This window comes from Erpetoichthys calabaricus, chromosome 18 (assembly GCF_900747795.2).
Source record: "Erpetoichthys calabaricus chromosome 18, fErpCal1.3, whole genome shotgun sequence".
Classification (NCBI taxonomy): domain Eukaryota; kingdom Metazoa; phylum Chordata; class Cladistia; order Polypteriformes; family Polypteridae; genus Erpetoichthys; species Erpetoichthys calabaricus.
In genome coordinates this window covers 65,350,317-65,372,538 of record NC_041411.2, presented here as the reverse complement: position 1 = coordinate 65,372,538, position 22,222 = coordinate 65,350,317, and the positions used below count along the sequence as shown (strand labels likewise).

Here is a 22,222-nt window from a genome sequence, read left to right as displayed (position 1 = left end):
AGCTTTTAAGCCTGAGAAATCACCCCGTAAATGCACACGTTTAATTGCACGTGTTAATATGTATGCTTACACAGTATTAAAAGACACTCAAAAATTAACGTCATTTACCTTCGTTCCCGCGTTTGACTCGTGCTGTAAATCTCTTCCTTGTTTTCAGTTTACGTGATTACGTAGGAGGCGTGATGACGAGATACGTGACTCCGCCTCCTCCATTACAGTATATGGACAAAAAACAGGTTCCAGTTATGACCATTACGCGTAGAATTTCGAAATGAAACCTGCCTAACTTTTGTAACTAAGCTGTAAGGAATGAGCCTGCCAAATTTCAGCCTTCTACCTACACGGGAAGTTGGAGAATTAGTGATGAGTCAGTCAGTGAGTCAGTCAGTGAGGGCTTTGCCTTTTATTAGTATAGATACTGTATATATACTAGCTGTGTAAACCTGTGTAAAGCAACTTTGACTTTCTTCTGAGGTTTCATTTTGCTGACTTGCTCGCATCACTTGTGTTATTAACAGCTAAGCGAGTAAACTGTTTCCTCGGAGGCGGAGCCCTTACTCCGACTCCACCTCTTACTTCCGGGCCACACAGACACACACACTTCCACGCGTAGACGTTTATATAGTGAGATATGGCCTGTCATTCATCTTGGCCAATACCCCCAGGCTGCTAGATGGAGCCCTTCTTGTAGCATGGAGGTGCGCCAAATGCCAGCAGAGAATTATGGACAATGAAGTTTTTATGCACAGCCCTACTGGCTACCATGGGGACTGCCAGGAGTCGCTGCAGGGAGACACAAGGACATCTATTTTCCCTACACCCCGGAAGTACGTCCCAGTCATATGGACAGGAGGAATGACATGCTTCTGGGTTGAAAAAGAAGAGTTTTTGATCTGACCCGGAAGTGCCAAGAAGTCACATGGACTGAGGGTTCAGCAGCACTTCCGGGTCATGGACTATAAAGGATTGTGGGAAATCCCAGATGGACGAGCTGAGTTGGGAGGCAGGGTGGCTAAGCGTCTAGGAGTGGAGGATTGTTATTATTGAGTATTGTTTATTTGAGTATTGTGGAGTGGAGGGTGCTTTGTGCACATTTATTATTATGAATGAAGTAATTTTGGACTTTTATCTGGTGTCTGACATGGTGTCCGAGGGTTCAAGGGAGCGAGAGCGCAACTATCTGTCACAATATATAAGATGTGTCTTTTATATGTCAGAGGGGTTGTCAGTCTGAGCGACTGAAACGTTTGTGCATGTAGATAGATAGATAGATAGATAGATAGATAGATAGATAGATAGATAGATAGATAGATAGATAGATAGATAGATAGATAGATAGATAGATAGATAGATAGATAGATAGATAGATAGATAGATAGATAGATAGATAGATAGATAGATACTTTATTAATCTCAAGGGGAAATTCACAAATGTATCCCCGGTTCTTATGCCTACCCGTACAATTAGTGGCATGTCGGTCTAAACAAATCTCCATCACATGTCATACATAGCCATGATGCAAAATAATTAAAAAACTAAAATGTGATATTTGATTCATCAAAGAGAAAGATAACAGAAAATCCTACAACTTTCAAATCAGTTAACTAAGTCACACCCATATGTTACGCTATGTATATATTTTCTAACTTTTTAAATTAAAAAAGTTTTTATTATACCATGATTAAAACACTTAGACAAACATTTAAAACACAGTGTTTTCTGTCATTTCAATATTGTTAATGTTATTATGTGTGTTCTTTTTCATGATGATAGCTGACTTAAAAGCAGAGTTCAACATTTAGATCCTCTTGGAGTTGTGAGCTTTGGACGGATGAACAATTTCAAGTAGAGGTATTGGAGTGCCAACAGGGTCGCCCCTTTTAATTTTACTATATACGAGTATTAATCAAAATTCAGTGCTTGAGGGCACAAAAAATGGAAGTACAATAAACAGCCTTCTTGGCTAAGAGAAAATGCTTTGGCTCCAGAGAGCAGTTCCATCCTTCTACTAAGGCTGAGTCCAAATGAGACCTTTAGGGGCGGGGTTGCCCCTTCCAGCAGCAGGGTTATTTTCCCTCAAGGGGTGTCTTCTCACTGCTGTAGAGGAGGAGAAAAAAGACGTGGCCGTTCACAACAGCGCCCCCTCTCGCCCCAAAGAGGTATTGCATACCTGTGATGAGCCGTTCGGGTGTTCTTCGGATGGACATGTGTGACAGTGCTGAATCGAGCTTACCTTCATCATGCAAAAAAAAAAATTACACAATCCCTGTTCCATTACAGGCTTAGAATAATGGAGTTCCGAAAATAGATGAATAGTCGGACATCAGAATGTGACTGACGTATCATTGAAAGATGCAATGAAAACAAGATGTTCTATTCAATTCATTGCCCTGCTGCGTGGTGTCTCTTAAATGCCAACAGCAAAACATTTTTCTGTTGACTGAAATACTGAAGGACGTTCGTTAAGATTAAATGCAAAGTGATGCTTCTGGTAGGTGGTGGAGCCCCATCATGCCACACCCTTGGAAATGCACTTGGGCATCCTTTTCATCACATTTCCAAATGCAGACCACCCTTGTCATCACCTCTGTTTTGGCATTCTACACATTTCAAAACTAGAAAAAAAAGGAATACCCTGCATTAAAATATAAGGGACGAGTGAAACCCCAAAGAAAGAAATGTGAAAATGGAGGTAAGGAAGGGTCATAAACCAGAGCTCTAGAAAATCAGCAAACAAAATCCTGATTATTAAGCAAACGTAGAGTCGAGAATTTAAAGAAGGAAAGTCCTAACATTAATTTCTTCTCACAAGCACCTTATAGCTTCCTTTAAACAGTCACTAGGAAAACAGTGTCTTTTAGAAAGAAGTTTGATACAAAATTTGGGCACCCAGAGATGTACACAATGATGAATTATACTGACAGGACATATGACACTTGTTTCATGATCAGGAACAATAAAGAATTCATGACAAAAATCACTTAAAGTGAAGTCCAATACTAAACAAAATAAAGTTGTATTAGTGATATAACATTTTTTATATAAAAAAAGAGCAAATATCTCTATACATAAAAGTCAATGAATGTGTGTGTGTGTATGTATGTTCCAGCATCACTTCCGAATGGCTGGAGCGATTTTCATGAACCTTGGTACACATGTTTCTCATTGGGTCAACTAAAAATACTGAAAGGGTGAAATCAGCCCTAACGCACCCCCTTCTTGCGGTCTTGTTTGCATGTTATCATCCAGTTGACCCTCAGAACGACCACCAGGGGCGAACTGGAGGTGACTGCCAGCATTGTCTATGTTTGAGCTCCACTGCGTCCCTGTTGCTTTTGAAAGTAAATAGAGTTGGCGTTAACTGGATGATAACATACATACAAGACCGCAAGGCATGCGCATTAATGAGTCTTCATTGTTTGTTGATTTATTTTTATTTTTAAAGTTGTGTTTTTTTTAATTATATTTTTCTCAAACAATTAAAAAAAAACACTTTATTTTCCTCCCGAGCAACGCTGGGTATTTCAGCTAGTAATAGAATAAAATAAAAATAAAAGAAGACCTGACATGGTCCCTGAGCATTTCTCATCTGGTGAAAAAAGCTTAACAGAGACAACACTTTCCAACTTAGTGTAAAAAAGCTCACTTATTATTGCAGCTACTAATTAATTTTTATTGTAGCACCACGGAGGTATAATCTGTTATCGTGCAACAATGTGGTATGCTAGCTTCACTGCTGCTAGTTGGAGTGATTTATATCATGTGATAAAGGTGGCCCAGATGGTCATTGGGACTGAACTATCTAACCTGGATGATGTCTACACTCAACAACTACATGAGAAGGCTAGTAGCATCACCAAGGACCCAACACACGCTGTATGCTGGCCCATTTACAATCTGGCCAATGGTACAGAACAATTTGTGCTGACACAGATAGATCGCAGAAAATTGCTTTCCAAGAGCTGTAGCCATCCTCACTTCCACTACACACTTCCAAAAAGCTTTTAAAAAGCCCTATACACCATCACCTTTATTTTCAATGCTGTTAACTGTACCTCCTAAGCAAAACAGGTGATGCCTTCCAAATTCACACAAGACGCAGGCCAGGATCTCCACAGATCTGCCCAGGAGTGGCTCCTTCAGCCCAACCAGGCCTCAGATACTACCTACTGTCTTCAGCTGGAGCAGTCCCAAAAAAGCTGGCAAACCAACTATAAATATCACAAAAATAAAAGAGGAGGGTCACCATAAACCGCTGGCTTGATCATAAAATGGGCAACAAAGATTTTTTTTTATATTCAAGGCACAATTGTCTTTTCGTATAACATTTGGGTGTCAAAGCACAGGATCATCCATTGTACAGAACCCCTGGAGCAAATTTCAGGTTAAGAGCCTTGCTCAAGAGGCCAGCGGAGTAGGATCCCTTCATCTTTATATAAAAAACAGATTTATTACAAAAAGTGAGCAAATAAAGAATAAAAACTCAAAAGAGGCAAAAGGGAGTGACCTAAACATAGTAATCAAGCCCCAATACTTTAAACAGAAGTCAAAATCCTTAAACAGAGCCAAAAAATATCAAAAACTCAGAAAATCCAAAGAGTAATAATCAACATAAAGAGGAGAACTCACCAACACCAAACACATGAAGAGTATCACAGAGGGACTGCAGTTCCCATGAGCTTTTATAGGTCTGGCAGCAGTCCCTCCATAATGATAAACAGGTGGTCCTGCCTCTCGGCGAACCACCCACAGCACGGCTAAACAAGCATCCACACACAGAAACCAAACAATAAAACAAAACTCATAAAAATATATATGCTGTGTCACACACATGCGATTAGGAGGGAGCTGAGTGGACTAAGTGGAGATAATTGCCTGCCAGGTCAGGGGGTGGCGGGGTACACTAAACCTGTCTCTGTCATCTCTGCAGGCCAAATACAGGAATACCTGCCTTATTTAACATCACTTCCGGTTCAGGCACCCAGACTGATACCACTTTCGCTTCTCGGCTTATAAAGCTGCCATCTTTGCTTATCATTTCAGTTCACTCTTAGAACTCAACGAGAACACATCTCTCTTGTTGCCTTTACCCTTTTGCAGCCACGGGCAATATACGGGTGGCTGCCCCAAACCTTTATTGTGTGTTGAGACTACTTCTTTTAACAACTGATACTAATCTTAATACATAATTTGCCTGCCTCCTCACTCACTCACTCACGTCCGTCCGAAGCCGAATGCGCAGTTGCCTTCTGCGCACGTCCGAAGCCGAATGCGCAGTCACCTTCTGCGCACGTCCGAAGCCGAATGCACAGTCGCCTTCTGCGCAGCTGCCCGAAAAACCTTACGAGACCGACATCCAACCCCAACAGCGCGGCAGGCGGCGGATTTACGGCCGCAAGAATTCAAAGAGAAAGGCAACTTCGATTAATAATTTGCCTGCCTCCTCACTCACTCACTCACATCTGTCCGAAGCCGAATGCGCAGTCGCCTTCTGTGCAGCTGCCCGAAAAACCTTACGAGACCGACATCCAACCCCAACATCGCGGCAGGCGGCGGATTTACGGACGCAAAAATTCAAAGAAAAAGGCGACTTCGATTAAAGCTCTAGAGGCCTGAAAGGCGATTTCGACTACAGCTCGAGGCCTAATTACACATTCTGATTCAATTACGCATTCATTCAATACACCTATATCAGGTTTGTGGTGCTTATACTTATTACTATTCCATATTGTACTGGAACATTCATCATTCAATATTATACTATAGGCCTGGAAAATTCATCAACTAACAGTACAATCCTGTACAGTAATGAGTAAAGCGGACTACAATCATTACAAAACAACTTCTTCGTTACTTATCATTTGTTCTTCATACACTGCTGACACAAACTCCTGCCCGTTTCATCTTACGTTGTTGAAACGGGCTCTTTGTCTAGTAATAAACATAATTAACAACATTAGCATAAATGATTATCACTAAAGGACCAAAAATTAACAAAAAAGGACATAGAAAAGAAATTAAAAATATGTCAGAGTAGTGACCCTGGCTTAAACATAACAGTATTAGTATATCTTGTATTTTGTAATTTGTATTTGTATTTTATTAAAAGACTGTTACCATTTACACTGCAAAAACACATATGCAAAACCTGGACAAAAAAAATGTAATAATTTAAGTTGTTTTGCTTTTATTTAGCAAAAAAATCTACCAATGGGGTAAGAAAAATGACAAGTAGTCTAAAAAATTATAAATACAAATTTTTTGATAAGTCAATAATTCTTACAATAAGGAAAACAAAATTTAAGGTCATGATAAAAATACTTTTCATTTGCTTAGATTTCATTTTTTGCAGTGCTAATTTATTTATTTATTGATTTCCTGAATTATTTGTCCTGTTAGTCTGCATCTTATTTTTTTATGTTTCTGCTGCTGTCCCCTTGAGATTAATAAGGTTTGTTTAGTATAATCTATAGTGTCATTACATCAATTACAATGACAATTAAAGCACATTCTAAGAAGAGAAGCCCAACGTATAGTGCTGCCAGACAGAATTCTTTTAAAATATAGAAAGAACAAAAAAATTATATTAAAGGAAAATAATAAATAATGATACACTGATACATTCAATGTATACACATGTCAGCTTATGATTGTTTCATTTGTCTTAGTCCATTTTAATAACTGTTTTCATTTATTCCAGCTGCTGGCTGTACTGTATATAAATATACATTTATGAGTATGAAGGTTTCTAAACAGCATGAACATGTCCCATCTGATGAAAGCTTGGAAAAAACAATCATGTGTGGCCTGGTGCTTTGCTGCCCAGATTTGTTGTTGTATACATGTTATTATTGGTAATGTGTTTGGTCCCCTTGTGCAGTATGTTTTGAATTTTTTTTTTTCACTGAATCAACAATCTCATTAATAAGGTAGGGTCACTTAGGGGATGCACTCTCGACTCCATGAAGGTAGTAGAGGAGGAGAGAATGAAGACAAAACTGATGGCCATTGCTGATCATTGCTGCACAGCCTCGCTGTGACATGACACTACTGGGGACTTTCAGCCCACAAATTATTCACTGGAAGTGTGTCAAGAAACGCTACTGGGGCCCTTTTATACTTACGGCTTTATAATGCTTCACCAGAACAGCTCTTTTATCAAGTCTGAAAGGTTTTTTTTCTCTTTAGTCATATTTCTTTTTAGTCACTTTTGACTGTCCATGAGTTTATTTGTCAAAATATAATAAAATATATTTACTTATGTAAAAAGACTGTAATACACATGTGTATGGGAAAAAACTTCAGGCCTCATTGATTGGTGAATACACTCTGAGTCAGAAGTTGGCGCTGTTGCCTAACGCCTCTTCTCTTACTCCCTCTGTAGATTAACTGACGTAACATCAATGCTGTCACTTTTGATCTCCAGCCACCTGAAGCCACTTCTTCTGCTTCACCTTCCTGAAAACCACCTCCATTGCCATCTTGACCCAATTTGGACTCATGTTGTGTTTCTTTTGTTTTTTGAGAAATTTCAGTTATGCAGGGATCACCTAGGTGGAACAACCCTGCATGATCTTTTGTGGTCTATTTATTTAGAAGTCAAATTTCCCCCGAGGGCAAATATCTATCTATCTATCTATCTATCTATCTATCTATCTATCTATCTATCTATCTATCTATCTATCTATCTATCTATCTATCTATCTATCTATCTATCTATCTATCTATCTATCTATCTATCTATCTATCTATCTATCTATCTTGTTTATTGTAATGCTAATACAGTCATGTTAAATCATGTGTCCTGTCCCGTTAAAATAGAATATGGTGGTTGGTGAAACAAGCCCACCATGACAACCACCCTTTGCCAGTTTTTTTTAATGCAGAGAGTTAGATCCTTCAGATTGGCATTCTGTTAAGGAGTTTCCCACAAATCATACACATACACTAATCATTTCTTAAATACTGACAATCTTAATATTCTTGCATTTTAAGACACTAGGACATTTAGTCATATGAAAAGGTTTGGGAACCCCTCTCAGCCTGCATAATAATTGACTCTACTTTCAATAAAAAAGATACCAGTGGTATGTCTTTCATTTCCTAGGAACATCTGAGTACTGGGGTGTTTTCCGAACAAAGATTTTTAGTGACGCAGTATTTAGTTGTATGAAATTAAATCAAACATGAAAAACTGGATGTGCAAAAATGTGAGTCCCCTTGTAATTGTGCTGTTTTGAATGCCTGTCACTGCTCAATGCTGATTACTGGCAACACCAAATTGGTTGGATGAGCTCGATAAGCCTTGAACGTCATAGACAGGTGTGTCCAATCATGAGATATAAAGGTATTTAAGGTGGTCAATTGCAAGTTGTGCTTCCCTTTGACTCTCCTCTGAAGAGCGACAGCATGGGATCCTCAAAGCAACTCTCAAAAGATCTGAAAACAAAGATTGTTCAGTCTCATGGTTTAGGGTAAGGCTACAAAAAGCCATCTCAGAGGTTTAAACTGTCAGTTTCAACTGTAAGGAATGGAATCAGCAAATGGAAGGCCACAGGCACAGTTGCTGTTAAACCCAGCAGGTCTGGCAGGACAAGAAAAATACAGGAGCGGCATATGAGCAGAATTGTGAGAATGGTGACAGACAACCCACAGATCACCTCCAAAGACCTGCATGAACATCTCGCTGCAGATGGTGTATCTGTACATCGTTCTACAATTCAGCGCAATTTGCACAAAGAACATCTGTATGGCAGGGTGATGAGAAAGAAGCCCTTTCTGCACTCACACCACAAACAGAGTCGCTTGTTGTATTCAAATGCTCATTTAGACAAGCCAGATTCATTTTGGAACAAAGTGCTTTGGACTGCTGAGACAAAAATGGAGTTATTTGGTCATAACAAAAAGCACTTTGCATGGTGGAAGAAGAACACCACATTCCAAGAAAAACACCTGCTACCTACTGTCAAATTTGGTGGAGGTTCCATCATGCTGTGGGGCTGTGTGGCTAGTTCAGGGACCGGGGCCCTTGTTAAAGTCGAGGGTCGCTTGAATTCAACCCAATATCAACAAATTCTTCAGGATAATGTTCAAGCATCAGTCACAAAGTTGAAGTTACGCAGGGGTTGGATATTTCAACAAGACAATGACCCAAAACACAGTTCGAAATCTACAAAGGCATTCATGTAGAGGGAGAAGTACAGTGTCCTGGAATGGCCATCACAGTCCCCTGACTTGAATATGATCGAAAATCATTGGAATATTTTGAAGCATGTTGTCCATGCTCAGCAGCCATCAAATTGAACTGAACTGGAGTGATATTGTCTGGAAGAATAGTCAACAATACCTCCATCCAGAATCCAGACACTCATCAAAGGCTACAGAAGGACAGCGTCTAGAGGCTGTTAGATTTGTAAAAGGAGGCTGAACTAAGTATTGATGTCATATCTCTGTTGGGGTGCCCAAATTTATTTTGTTATGATGCATATTGCATATTTTCTGTTAATCCAATGAACTTAATGTCACTGGTGAAATACTACTGTTTCCATAAGGCATGTCACATATTAAAAGGAAGTTGCTACTTTGAAAGCTCAGCCAATGATAAACAAAAATCCAAAGAATTAAGAGGGCTTCCCAGACTTTTTCATATGACTGTATTATACATAAGTTAGAAGGTACAATTAGAATACTTATTTGAATTAAAATACTTATGATAAAAGTCATGTTTAGTTAGTGAAGGGTTAAGGTAAATATCTTTAAATAATAAAGTCCACTCCAAATCACACAGTCTAGTTTTGGCTACACTGACACAATCGTAATCTTTAATATGTTGCTGAAATATATTTTTTTCAATATTTCAGATCACAAAATAACAACAGCCCATTGCTTGGCACTTACACCAGGATTCATTTGCTTTATAAAGTGCTCATCTTAGGTACTCGAAGTGCCTTGCAAAGACAGTGGGGAGCCACTTCAACCGCCACCAGTGTGATGTGGATGATGCCACGTTAGCCATTCTTGTGCCAGTATGCTCACCACACACTCGCTATTAGGAGATGAAGGAGTGAGTGAGACAGTGAAGTCAATTAGAGACAGGGGATGATTTGGGGGGGTATGATATAATAACCAGGCTGTGCTGCACAATTCATCCAGGACATCGGGAAACACCCTACTCTTTACAAAAGATGCCCAGGGATCTTTTTACAACCACAGAGAGTCGGGACTTCATATTTACATCTCATCTGTAGGCCAGTGACATTTTACAACACTCTGCACTGAGGCATTGAGATCCACACACAGACCTCAGGATAAGCATCCCCTGCCCACTTTATCAACACATCTTCCAGCAGCAACCCTAGCTTTTCCTTGATGGTCGTCCAACCCATGCTTACCGTCAGGTGGATTAGAGTGATTAATGAACCTAACCGCCATGTCTCTAAACTGTGGGATTCGACCACTTTACAGAGAGATGTCTGTCTGTGTGTCAGCATGTAAGACTGTGGACAACATAGCTGAAAGCCATTTAACTCACTCTGAATGAAACATGTCACAGTTATTAACACTGAAGAATGCTAGAAGCATATTGATTTTGAGCAAACTCGCCACATTTGATTTTGCTCCAAACAGATCATTTTATATACTGCAGGAGTATACAGGTGAAGCATTCTGACAAGGTCAACTTCAGTTTTTTAATGGGATTGTACATTTTAGGCATGTGTGAACACAATCTGATCACTCTTGAAATGATGTCTGTCTGTGTGCATGTCCATGGTCAAAATAACTAAAAAGAAATTATTCCGTCTGAATGAAATATGACGCAAGTATTAGAATTGCAAAATGCTACTGGCCTATGTACTATGAGCAAAAACTTTCTATTACAGCGATTAGGATTTTACATTTCCTGTGCAGTTTATTTCAATAAGATTCTTTCATTTTATTCCACAAAATAAAATTCCTCTACAGCAAAGTCATGTTTTTGGCTTCAGAAAAATAAAACAGGTGAGCTTTTGTTACAGAATGTCATGCTGCTGCTTCTCTTGAATCCTGCCACTCAACAAATTGCACTTAACTTAAATGGTCTGGTTTGTAATCGCATTTTTTCAACATTTACCTTGCACATCATAATTTAATTTCATTGAATTTATTTGTTCAGTGTCTCCCTCTTGTAAAATGCACGAACGTTATTGATCCTAAAACTTGGCTGAGAATGGCAATATAGCAAATCAGAGCTTATTTGGTGATGAATGGCCCTTGGCACCCACTTTATCTATGGCCTAGAATGGAAATGAATATTGAAAGGAATCATATACCTCCAAGCACAAATAAAAAATGAAAAACTATGCAAAGTACATTTTTTTAGAACAGGAATTCTCCTCTCGTTTCATTAACATGCAGTATTTTAAACTCTCAAATGCAAATATATTTTTTATAGTTAAACTAGCAATGCTAAGTCAGTTTCATGCATGACAACGTGTAATCATCCCCAGGTTGGATGGATTAGACTATTCATTTTATTTTCAATAATTATTTCTGCTTGTGAAAGCTCAATTAAGATTTATATTTATTTTATTTGTTTTTATAATTTTATTTAAATCACACATCATTCCATACAAATAGATCAATTTTACAAAAATAGGACTCAAAACAAATCAACCCCCTCCCCTGGGAAAGAGAACATGGGCAGCAGAATAAAATTTAAAGCTAGTAAAAATAAGTAAATAGATGAATTAATAAGCGGATAAAGATAAATGGAGAAGAAAAAGAAAGAGACAATCTGCTTTCTCAGTGCTTTAAAAGCTTACTAGCCAACACGCGCATAATTATTTATTGATGGGTGAACACTTCCTGAAAGACACAGTTGTCCAAATGGGGTGGGTTTGAGGATACGACTGTGAGTGAATGAAAAGATGGAACTCTGGAAAGAGCAACACACATGCCCGTGACTGAAAACTGGTTTTGGCATATACAGGCATATCTTTTTGAAAGTTTGGCCCAGTGCCTTAGTAATTGTCATTGCGAATTCCAATCTAACAGGAAATTGAACAGTCAATGTGGCTCAGAGGTGCATGTGGACCATAGCAGAGGATGTGTTTGGAAAATGAACAGTCAATGTGACTCACAGGTGCATGTGGACTGTACACAGACAAAAGCGACTCAGGTGAGGAGTTGGGGGCAGGCACATGAGCAGGCAGTGCGCATGCCTCGAGAGCGAGGGTGGACACGGGAGAAAGCGACTCAGGACACGGTACAGAACAACTACAGGGCGTGGCCATTACCACCAGCCTACAATATTCAAATATCATACAGAGTGCTCATGGGAATGTCGCACAACTGAATTGAAGTTAAAGGAGAGAAAATACGAAAGACTTCGCAAGTTAAAATTTATTTATTACCACAGATTTGCACATCGACATCCATCCTTTAATCTGGATCCACTTTGTCCAAACGTTTGTGCTTATGGTTGTCAACCAGTACTTTGCAAGAAGTGCCAGCGAGTGGAGTAATGCCGCCTGAGTCAAAGTGCATTTTTGCTGCCCTTGTACAGCTGCCAACACCCACAACCGCAAGTTGTCCTTATTAGGCATGCAATGTTTTACTTTTGGAAAATAATAATAAAATGATAAAATGTGATTAGCTTCTAAACAATAAAATGCAAATATGCATTAAAAACAATTCAAATGTTTGGTGTGAAACTCGTCCCGCCTGCTTTCCGTGCGTACACCATGCGCACTGCCTGCTCATGCTTCAAGAGCGAGGGTGGACGCAGGAGGAGGGTTAGAGTTGGCAGACAGGACTCTGTCGTGCGTATCCCATGACGTGGGAGGAGGGTAAGAGTTGGCGGGCGGGGCTCTGTCTTGCGTGCGTCTTGCTTGCCATGGTCTTAGTGAATTATATATATAGATTCTAAAATGTTATTGATTAGATCCTGCCAGGTTTTGAAAAATTTCTGCACAGATCCTCTAAGTTAGAATTTGAATTTTTCCAATTTCAAATAATATATAACATTAGTTACCCACTGACTTAAAAGAGGAGAGTTAGGATTCTTTCATTTGAGCACGACAAGTCTCCGTGCCAATAGTGTAGTAAAGGCAATCACAGTTTGTTTGTCCTTCTCCACTTTAAGCCCGTCTGGAAGAACACCAAACACAGCTGTTAGTGGATTAGGAGGGATTGTGACACCAAGGCTGTCTGAAAGGTATTTAAAAATTTTGGTCCAGGGTGATGTTAATTTGGTGCAGGCCCAAAACATGTGACCCAGTGAGGCTGGAACTTGATTGCAGTATTCACAGGTTGGATCTTGCCCTGGAAACATGTTGGACAATTTTAAATGAGACAGATGTGCTTGATATATAATTTTGAGTTGGATAATTGTATGCTGTGCACATATGGAGCTCGAGTGAATTCTCTGCATTGCTACCTTTTCATTCCTTTTCTGAGATGTTGAGTGAGAGATCCTTTTCCCATTGTCCTCTTGGATCTTTGAAAGGGAAGGACTGTAAAATGGTTTTATATATTGCAGAAATGCTGTCTGAGTCCTCGAGACTGAGCAATATTTTTTCCAGCATAGGAGATGGGAGGTGAGGAAAACAGGGCAGGTTCTGTTTAACAAAGTTTCTAATTTGAAGATACTGAAAGAAATGTGTTGCTGGAAAGTTGCAGTTGGAGTGTAATTGTTCATAGAATGCAAAGACATTGTTAATGTACAGATCTCTAAGTTATTTAAGCCTGAATGTTTTTCAGACATTAAAAACTGCATATGTTTGCGAGGGTTTGAAAAAGGTGGTTCTCGTGCGAGAGGTGTCACAGATAAAATATTCTCCATCTTAAAATGCTTCCTACATTGGTTCCATATTCTGAGTGTTTGAAGCACAATTGGGTTGTTAATATATTGGCGATAACTTGTATTTATTCGGGCACAAAACAGGGAATATAAAGAAGTACTGCAGGATTTTATTTCTATAGCGGACCAAGCCTGTGTATGTTAATCTATTTGTGTCCATGTCCAGGTTTTTATAGTTTGTATGTTTGCTGCCCAGTAATAAAATTAAAAGTTAGGTAGGCCATGCCACCTTCTGCCTTAGGCCTTTGGTGGGTCACTCTTTGGATATGTGGATGTTTTGAATTCCAATGAGGTTATGGTTGAATCTAATTTCTTAAAGAACAATTTATTGATATATATTGAAATGTTTTGAAATAAGAAGAGAAGCTTAGGGAGGATATTTATCTTAACAATGTTAATTCTTCCAGCTAAAGTGAGATGAAGGGTTGACCATCTATGCAAGTCTTGCTTAATTTTTTCCATACATTCAGCGAAATTTTGTTGATAAAGAGCTTTATGTTTATTTGTGATGTTTACCCCTAGGTATTTAAACTGATCTGCAATGATAAAAGGGAAGGTGTCCAATCTAATATTGTGTGAGAATTCACTGGAAAGAGCACACTTTTATTCAAATTAATTCTGAGACCAGAAATCTTTTGAAATTCTGTTAGTGCTGTTAGGACTGCAGGCACAGTATTTTGTGGGTCTGATATATACAGTATCATGCCATCTGCATATAGAGATATTTTCTGTTCAAGTCCTTCTCTGATAATCCCCTTTATCTCATAAGCATTTCGACAGCGAACTGCCAGTGGCTCAATGGAGATTGCAAAAAGCAGTGGTGACAAGGGGCATCCTTGTCTGGTACCATGTTCTAGTTTAAAGTAGTCTGAATTAATGTTGTTAATACAAACTGAAGTCTCTGGATTGGTATACAGTAGTTTTGATTTATATTTAATATAAAATATTTTTGAAAAAGGTTTTGTAGCAGTCTTTCCATTCTTCTAAAAATGATGAAGAGAATAATAATGCACATAAATAAAGCGTATTGCAGATCATTAAATTCACTATTGCGTGTGTTACACGATGTAATTGCTATTACGATTTTAATTATGTAACTCTTAATCACTGGGGTTACATTGTTGGAATCACAGATAAAGCAAAGGCCTTACATGTTTAATTGTGTTTTTATAAACCTGGTGGCAAGTTTATTCAATCAGTGCATATTTTCTATTGTACAAGAAATCATTTCTCCCATTATTTTGCAACTGCATTTTCATGGACGGTGGAGACTGGATTGTATTCCAGCAGCATCAGGTAAAAAACACAAAACTTGGGTGAAGCAACAATCCACTGAGCAGTATTGATAAAAGAGGTGAAATTGAAGCTCATTTCAATAAGGTGCAGCAGTTAATCTCTAATGGATGACCATTAGGATTAGTATTTTTCGCAGAGATATGCTGTGTTTGATGGTGACCTTATTTGCTAAATATTTTTGTGGAAATTCATTGGGTGGACAGTAGTAATGGGTGATTTGCAAATGATTCATTCTTTTTGACCGACTCTTTTCCGTAAATCATATGAACTTTGTCAGCATCTTTAATTTCATTGGTAAATGTTTAAAGCGCTTGTACAAGAATCGCCTGAACTATGAGTCTTGACTTACTTGATTTGAGAACGAGTTACTACCCAAAAACCAGTCTAATGATTCTCATTCGTTTTGATTCTTGAAGGAATCACTTCCTGAGAATCAGTCTAATGATAATCGTTCATTGGATTCATGAACGAATTACAATCTGAGGCTTAGTGCAATGGTTCTCGTTCATCTGATTTGTGAAGAAATCACTACTTGAGAACCACTTCAATGATTCTTGTCCATTTTGATTCACTTCCTGAGAATCCGTCTAATGATAATTGTTCATTGGATTCATGAATGAATTACAATCTGAGGCTCAGTGTAATCATTCTCATTCATTTGATTTGTGAATGAATCACTCTCCGAGATTCAGGCTAGTAAATGAGTCGCTACCTGAGAACCACTTCAATGACTCTTGTCCATTTGATTTGTGAACGAATCACTATCTGAGAATCAGTCTAATGATAATCATTCACATGATCTGTGAACAAATTACAAACTGAGACTCAGTGTAATAATTCTCATTCATTTGATTCGTGAACAAATCACTACCTGAGAACCACTTCAATGATTCTTGTCCATTTGATTTGTGAACAAATCACTTCCCGAGAATCAGTTTAATGATAATCATTCGATTTGTGAACGAATCACTATCCGAGACTCAGTACAATAGTTCTCATTCATTTGATTTGTAAACGAGTCACTATCTGAGAACCACTTCAATGATTCTTGTCCAATTGATTTGTGAACAAATCACTATTCGATAACCAGTTTAATGGTTCTTGTTCATTGGATTCATGTACGAATCACTTCCTGAGAATCAGTCTAATAATAATCACTTGATCTGTGAACAAATTACAATCTGAGGCTCAATGTAATAGTTCTCCTTCATTTGATTCGTGAACAAATCACTACCTGAGAACCACTTCAATGATTCTTGTCCATTTGATTTGTGAACAAATCACTTCCCGAGAATCAGTTTAATGATAATCATTCGATTTGTGAACGAATCACTATCCGAGACTCAGTACAATAGTTCTCATTCATTTGATTTGTAAACGAGTCACTATCGGAGAACCACTTCAATGATTCTTGTCCAATTGATTTGTGAACAAATCACTATTCGATAACCAGTTTAATGGTTCTTGTTCATTGGATTCATTTACGAATCACTTCCTGAGAATCAGTCTAATAATAATCACTTGATCTGTGAACAAATTACAATCTGAGGCTCAATGTAATAGTTCTCCTTCATTTGATTCGTGAACAAATCATTACCTGAGCACCACTTCAATGATTTTTGTCCATTTTGATTCAGTTCCCAAGAATTAGTCTAAAGGGAATCGTTCATTTGATTCGAAACTCAGAGAACCTTACCCTTTTTCCAGAGGCAGTTTGGAACTCAGTTGTAAGTGATGTAAAAGAAGATCAGTGATTTTGACTTGCTATGTGGTTCAGCACTCAGCATCCCTGCTCTGTGAGTTTGCACGGCTGAGTTGCTGCTGCTCCTAGATGTTTCCACTTCACAATAACAGCACTTACAGTTGACCAGGACAGATCTAACCAATCAGAAATCTGACAAACTGACATAAGGCAAAGATGGCATCCTATGACAGTGCCATATTTAAAGTCACTGAGCTCTTCAGTATGACTTCTTCTATTGCCAATGTTTGTCAATGGTTATGTGCTGATTTTATGTACCTGTTAATATGTAGGATGAAACATCTGAACTCAACAATTTGGAGGGGTGTCCCCATACTTTTGGCCATAAACTGTAAAAAATCCTTCAAATGAGTGAGAAAATTATTAATATGGGGAAATTAGCCTAATCAAAGAATGAGCACTATCTGTTAAAGGACCTAAAGTGCTGTTATCCCTGTAAACCACATATTATGAAAAAAATATTTAGAAGATTACATTTTCAATTGAAAAGCATCACACTGTTAGCTCACATTTCAAGGAGACTGGAACAGATGCTGGCTCTGGGTCCATCCATATGGACTTTTCCACTTTCTTACAATGTCTCTACCACTTTTCCTCTTGTACATCCCAAAGACATGAAGCTTGAAGGCCACTGTTGATTGGCGTGAACGTATCCTGTGCCGATGGATCATCAGCCACAAAGCTGGATTAAGTGGTGTGACCTGAAGGGGGTGTCTCAGATCCCCAAACCCAACTACAGTATGCACAGATACAAGCCTTTTATTTCTCTTTTTCTTCTTTTAGAAGAGGCTTTTTCATCACCATTTAACAAATTAAATTCACTACCTTGATTTCTTCCTTTCCTTCCTTTCCTTTATCTCCAATCCATCTGAGCTTTGTCTCACTTAGGGTTGCCATGCCACATGGATTTATTAAAAAGAGAAACATGGGCATTTGGGGTCCCCCTTGGGGCTTTTCCCACGAGTTTTTTTAAAGCATGATGTATACAAAAATACTGAACAATCGTATTCCATATCAGTTCATTATGAAACTCATCTTTTACTTTCCAATTATGAGATGTTTTAATATTTTACCGAATGGATAGCAACCCTAGTCTCACTCCACTCCCGACTCTGAATCACATGGCAGGTGAGGTCAGGCTTCTTTTAAAGTGGGACCCAGAAGTACTTCCAGCACATTACCAGCATACCGTGGAAACACTTTTGGGTCAGACAGATAAGGACAGGGAAGTTGCTCTCCAAGAACTCCCACCAGCAACCCCAGAGATCCCCATAAACACTGCCTGCACCAAGTACAATTCCCAGGAAGTCCTGCAGGAATCCAACTTGAGCAGCATCAGAGGATTTCCACCACCCAGCATACGGAGGAAACATATAACCCTGATAGACAGTCATCTACTGCTCATCCAACGCATTGATGCCATGACTGGGAAAGGTGCCGCCAACCATCCTGGCTGGGGTCACCTGTCCATCCATGAATTCTTTGGGTTTAGAAATATAGATAAGAGGAAATATTTAATAGTATTCCAAGTGCCTTTTTTAAATGATATGTGTAATAGCCCACGTACTGTATCTGAACAGAAAATTACACATGCTCTTATTCATATTAAAAATGGATTAAATTACCCAAACTGAAAAAAACAGATGTATTTTTATTTTCTTGTATACATAGTATAGAGAAAGTCCAGGAATCATGAAGAAATTCAACCTCGAGATTTTGATGAATCTTAACGTTTTAGACCTTCCTGAGTCCGAAGATACCATTTTTGAAATTATGCCTGTCTGTCTGTAAACACGATAACTCAAAAACACTTTGACCTCGGTTAGTGTGATTTTGTACACCTGCTTTACAGTATATCTAAAATAAGGAATCCTATTAACTTTTGGGCCTCTTCCAGTTGCTTTAACTGAATACTTTTACAATAAGCTGCTATGTCCCCGTTGTGTTCCTGGTAATACATTTAATTTTATGATATATTTTTTTTTATATCCACCATCATTATCATAATTAGCTAAATGCAGTTTTACCTATAGCAATTTATTGCAACAAATATTATATAATACTAACACTTTTTCTATGTTTTTAGATGACAATAACTCTTTTGACTTTGCAAGTAGTCTAGGCAATGCATATGCAATTATGAAAAAATTCCACCACCGTTTTTAACCTCCCTAAGTGCGGAAATATTTTAATATAAGATAAATGATTGTGTATCAATGTTATCAATTAGTTATGATGACAAACAAAGAGATAGGATATTTGAGAAATATTGCACAACTGGAACTGGTTCTGATGACCTTTTCCTCTATCTCAGTATATGGGAAAGTCGAGGGGAGCACACTCCCGATTTTTTAAAAATATGGAATTAATCTTTACAATAAGTCATAAGTGGCACAAATGGGTGCTATGAATTTGGATGTATCCATTATGACATTTTCAAACACTGTATTAAATATCTATGAGTAATGCTGTAGCATGTTCTTAGCTTTTTTGATGATTACATTGAGAGGACTTTCAGTAAAGATTTGGCAAAACTGCTATCAACAAACAAAAAAAAAACAAATCAGTGGCCGCAATGTATAATACACAATGCAAAGCTGAAAGCCATTTTAAAAATGCACGTTATCATTTTGTAAAAAGCTAAGGTTAGTGTTGTTAATAAGAAGCCTGAACAGCACTTAAAAACACTGCTTATACACTCCCAGAGTTAAGCCCATGGAGATAATGAGTGATGTCAGCCCTCACAGAAAACAGACCTTATCTCAGGGTCTTTTGGGAAATCAGGCGACTTCGGTCACATCCCATTAGAAATGAAACCAGGCTTTGGTCAGATTAATTACTACAAGAAACAGGCAAACTTTATCAGATGGCTCACATTAAAACATTGTAGTCATTTTTCATGCTGTGACTTGGACTCTACTCTTTAAGGAAGGTAGGCATCCTGCTGAAATGGCCTTGAAACTGAACTGATTTAGATGGATTCATTTTTTTCAGCATATAATTATAACAGTGAGTTTGGGAAAAAGGTGGATCAATCAGTCAATCTTTGTTTCATATTAGCACTGTCATTAACATAATATCAATAACATATTTCATTTATAGAATAGGAAATACCATTAACACACTAAATAGGATAACAAATCACAGAGAAAGGCATCCAAGCATTACTCAAATCTACTTATTCCTAGATGGGTACCAAAAAAGTGTGAAGGTGGGGAAATCTGAACACAGGTCCTTGGAGCCATGATGTGGTTTATAATTATTTTGAAGTTTGATTTCAGAGCTTTTAAAATGAAATGTGAGGATTATATCATTAATAATACATTTTATTTATATTGTACCTTTCCCATACTCAAAGGACTTCATAGAAATTCAAAATAAACAACTGGGAATATATAACATTGGATACAAAATAATGCAGTAGCCAGCATATCACCCTAAAGATACAGTGCATCCGGAAAGTATTCACAGCGCATCACTTTTTCCACATTTTGTTATGTTACAGCCTTATTCCAAAATGGATTAAATTCATTTTTTTCCTCAGAATTCTACACACAACACCCCATAATGACAACATGAAAAAAGTTTACTTGAGGTTTTTGCAAATTTATTAAAAATAAACTGAGAAATTACACATACATAAGTATTCACAGCCAAGGTGCAGCAATACAGCCTCAAGTCTTGTTGAATATGATGCCACAAGCTTGGCACACCTATCCTTGGCCAGTTTCGCCCATTCCTCTTTGCAGCACCTCTCAAGCTCCATCAGGTTGGATGGGAAGCGTCAGTGCACAGCCATTTTAAGATCTCTCCAGAGATGTTCAATCGGATTCAAGTCTGGGCTCTGGTTGGGCCACTCAAGGACATTCACAGAGTTGTCCTGAAGCCACTCCTTGGATATCTTGGCTGTGTGCTTAGGGTCGTTGTCCTGCTGAAAGATGAACCGTCACCCCAGTCTGAGATCAAAAGTGCTCTGGAGCAGGTTTTCATCCAGGATGTCTCTGTACATTGCTGCAGTCATCTTTCCCTTTATCCTGACTTGTCTCCCAGTCCCTGCCGCTGAAAAACATCCCCACAGCATGATGCTGCCACCACCATGCTTCACTGTAGGGATGGTATTGGCCTGGTGATGAGCAGTGCCTGGTTTCCTCCAAACATGACGCCTGGCATTCACACCAAAGAGTTCGATCTTTGTCTGATCAGACCAGAGAATTTTCTTTCTCATGATCTGAGAGTCCTTCAGGTGCCTTTTGGCAAACTCCAGGCGGGCTGCCATGTGCCTTTTACTAAGGAGTGGCTTCCATCTGGCCACTCTACCATACAGGCTTGATTGGTGGATTGCTGCAGAGATGGTTGTCCTTCTGGACGGTTATCCTCTCTCCACAGAGGAACTCTGGAGCTCTGACAGAGTGACCATCGGGTTTTTGGTCACCTCCCTGACTAAGGCCCTTCTCCCCCGATCTCTCAGTTTAGATGGCCAGCCAGCTCTAGGAAGAGTCCTGGTGGTTTTGAACTTGTTATACTTACGGATGATGGAGGCCACTGTGCTCATTGGGACCTTCAAAGCAGCAGAAATTTTTCTGTAACCTTCCCCAGATTTGTGCCTCGAGACAATCCTGTCTCAGAGGTCTACAGACAATTCCTTTGACTTCATGCTTGGTTTGTGCTCTGACATGAACTGTCAACTGTGGGACCTCATATAGACAGGTGTGTGCCTTTCCAAATCATGTCCAACCAACTGAATTTACCACAGGTGGACTCCAATGAAGCTGCAGAAACATCTCAAGGATGATCAGGGGAAACAGGATGCACCTGAGCTCAATTTCAAGCTTCATGGCAAAGGCTGTGAATACTTATGTACATGTGCTTTGTCAATTTTTTTATTTTTAATAAATTTGCAAAAACCTCAAGTAAACTTTTTTCACGTTGTCATTATGGGGTGTTGTGTGTAGAATTCTGAGGAAAACAATGAATTTAATCCATTTTGGAATAAGGCTGTAACATAACAAAATATGGAAATAGTGATGTGCTGTGAATACTTTCCGGATGCACTGTAGGCGGGGCTGGACGGTTGATTGACAGCAGAATGCTCACAGGTGTGCTGAGCTCTGCTTTTCATTTCTGGAACATTCTTATTGCACCTTAAAAGCCAGGAAGGCTTGAGGAGGCACACGGAGATTCCCAGGGCATTGTGTAAATACAGCCTTGAAGATAATAACAGGGGATGAGGGAGAGGAACACACCACGCGATGCTGCAGGACGATGACTGGGGACTCTGGAAGTGGGATTAGCATGGCTAATTTACGTAAACAACGTTTTTCAT

The 22,222-nt window shown here is 38.8% G+C and overlaps 1 protein-coding gene across 1 annotated transcript in view; it reads right to left on the bottom strand.

Moving 5' to 3' along the window:
* The window catches only part of cpne9 (copine family member IX), a 737,722-nt gene that overhangs the window by 324,288 nt on the left and 391,212 nt on the right, over nucleotides 1-22,222 (bottom strand). The window lies entirely within an intron of this gene.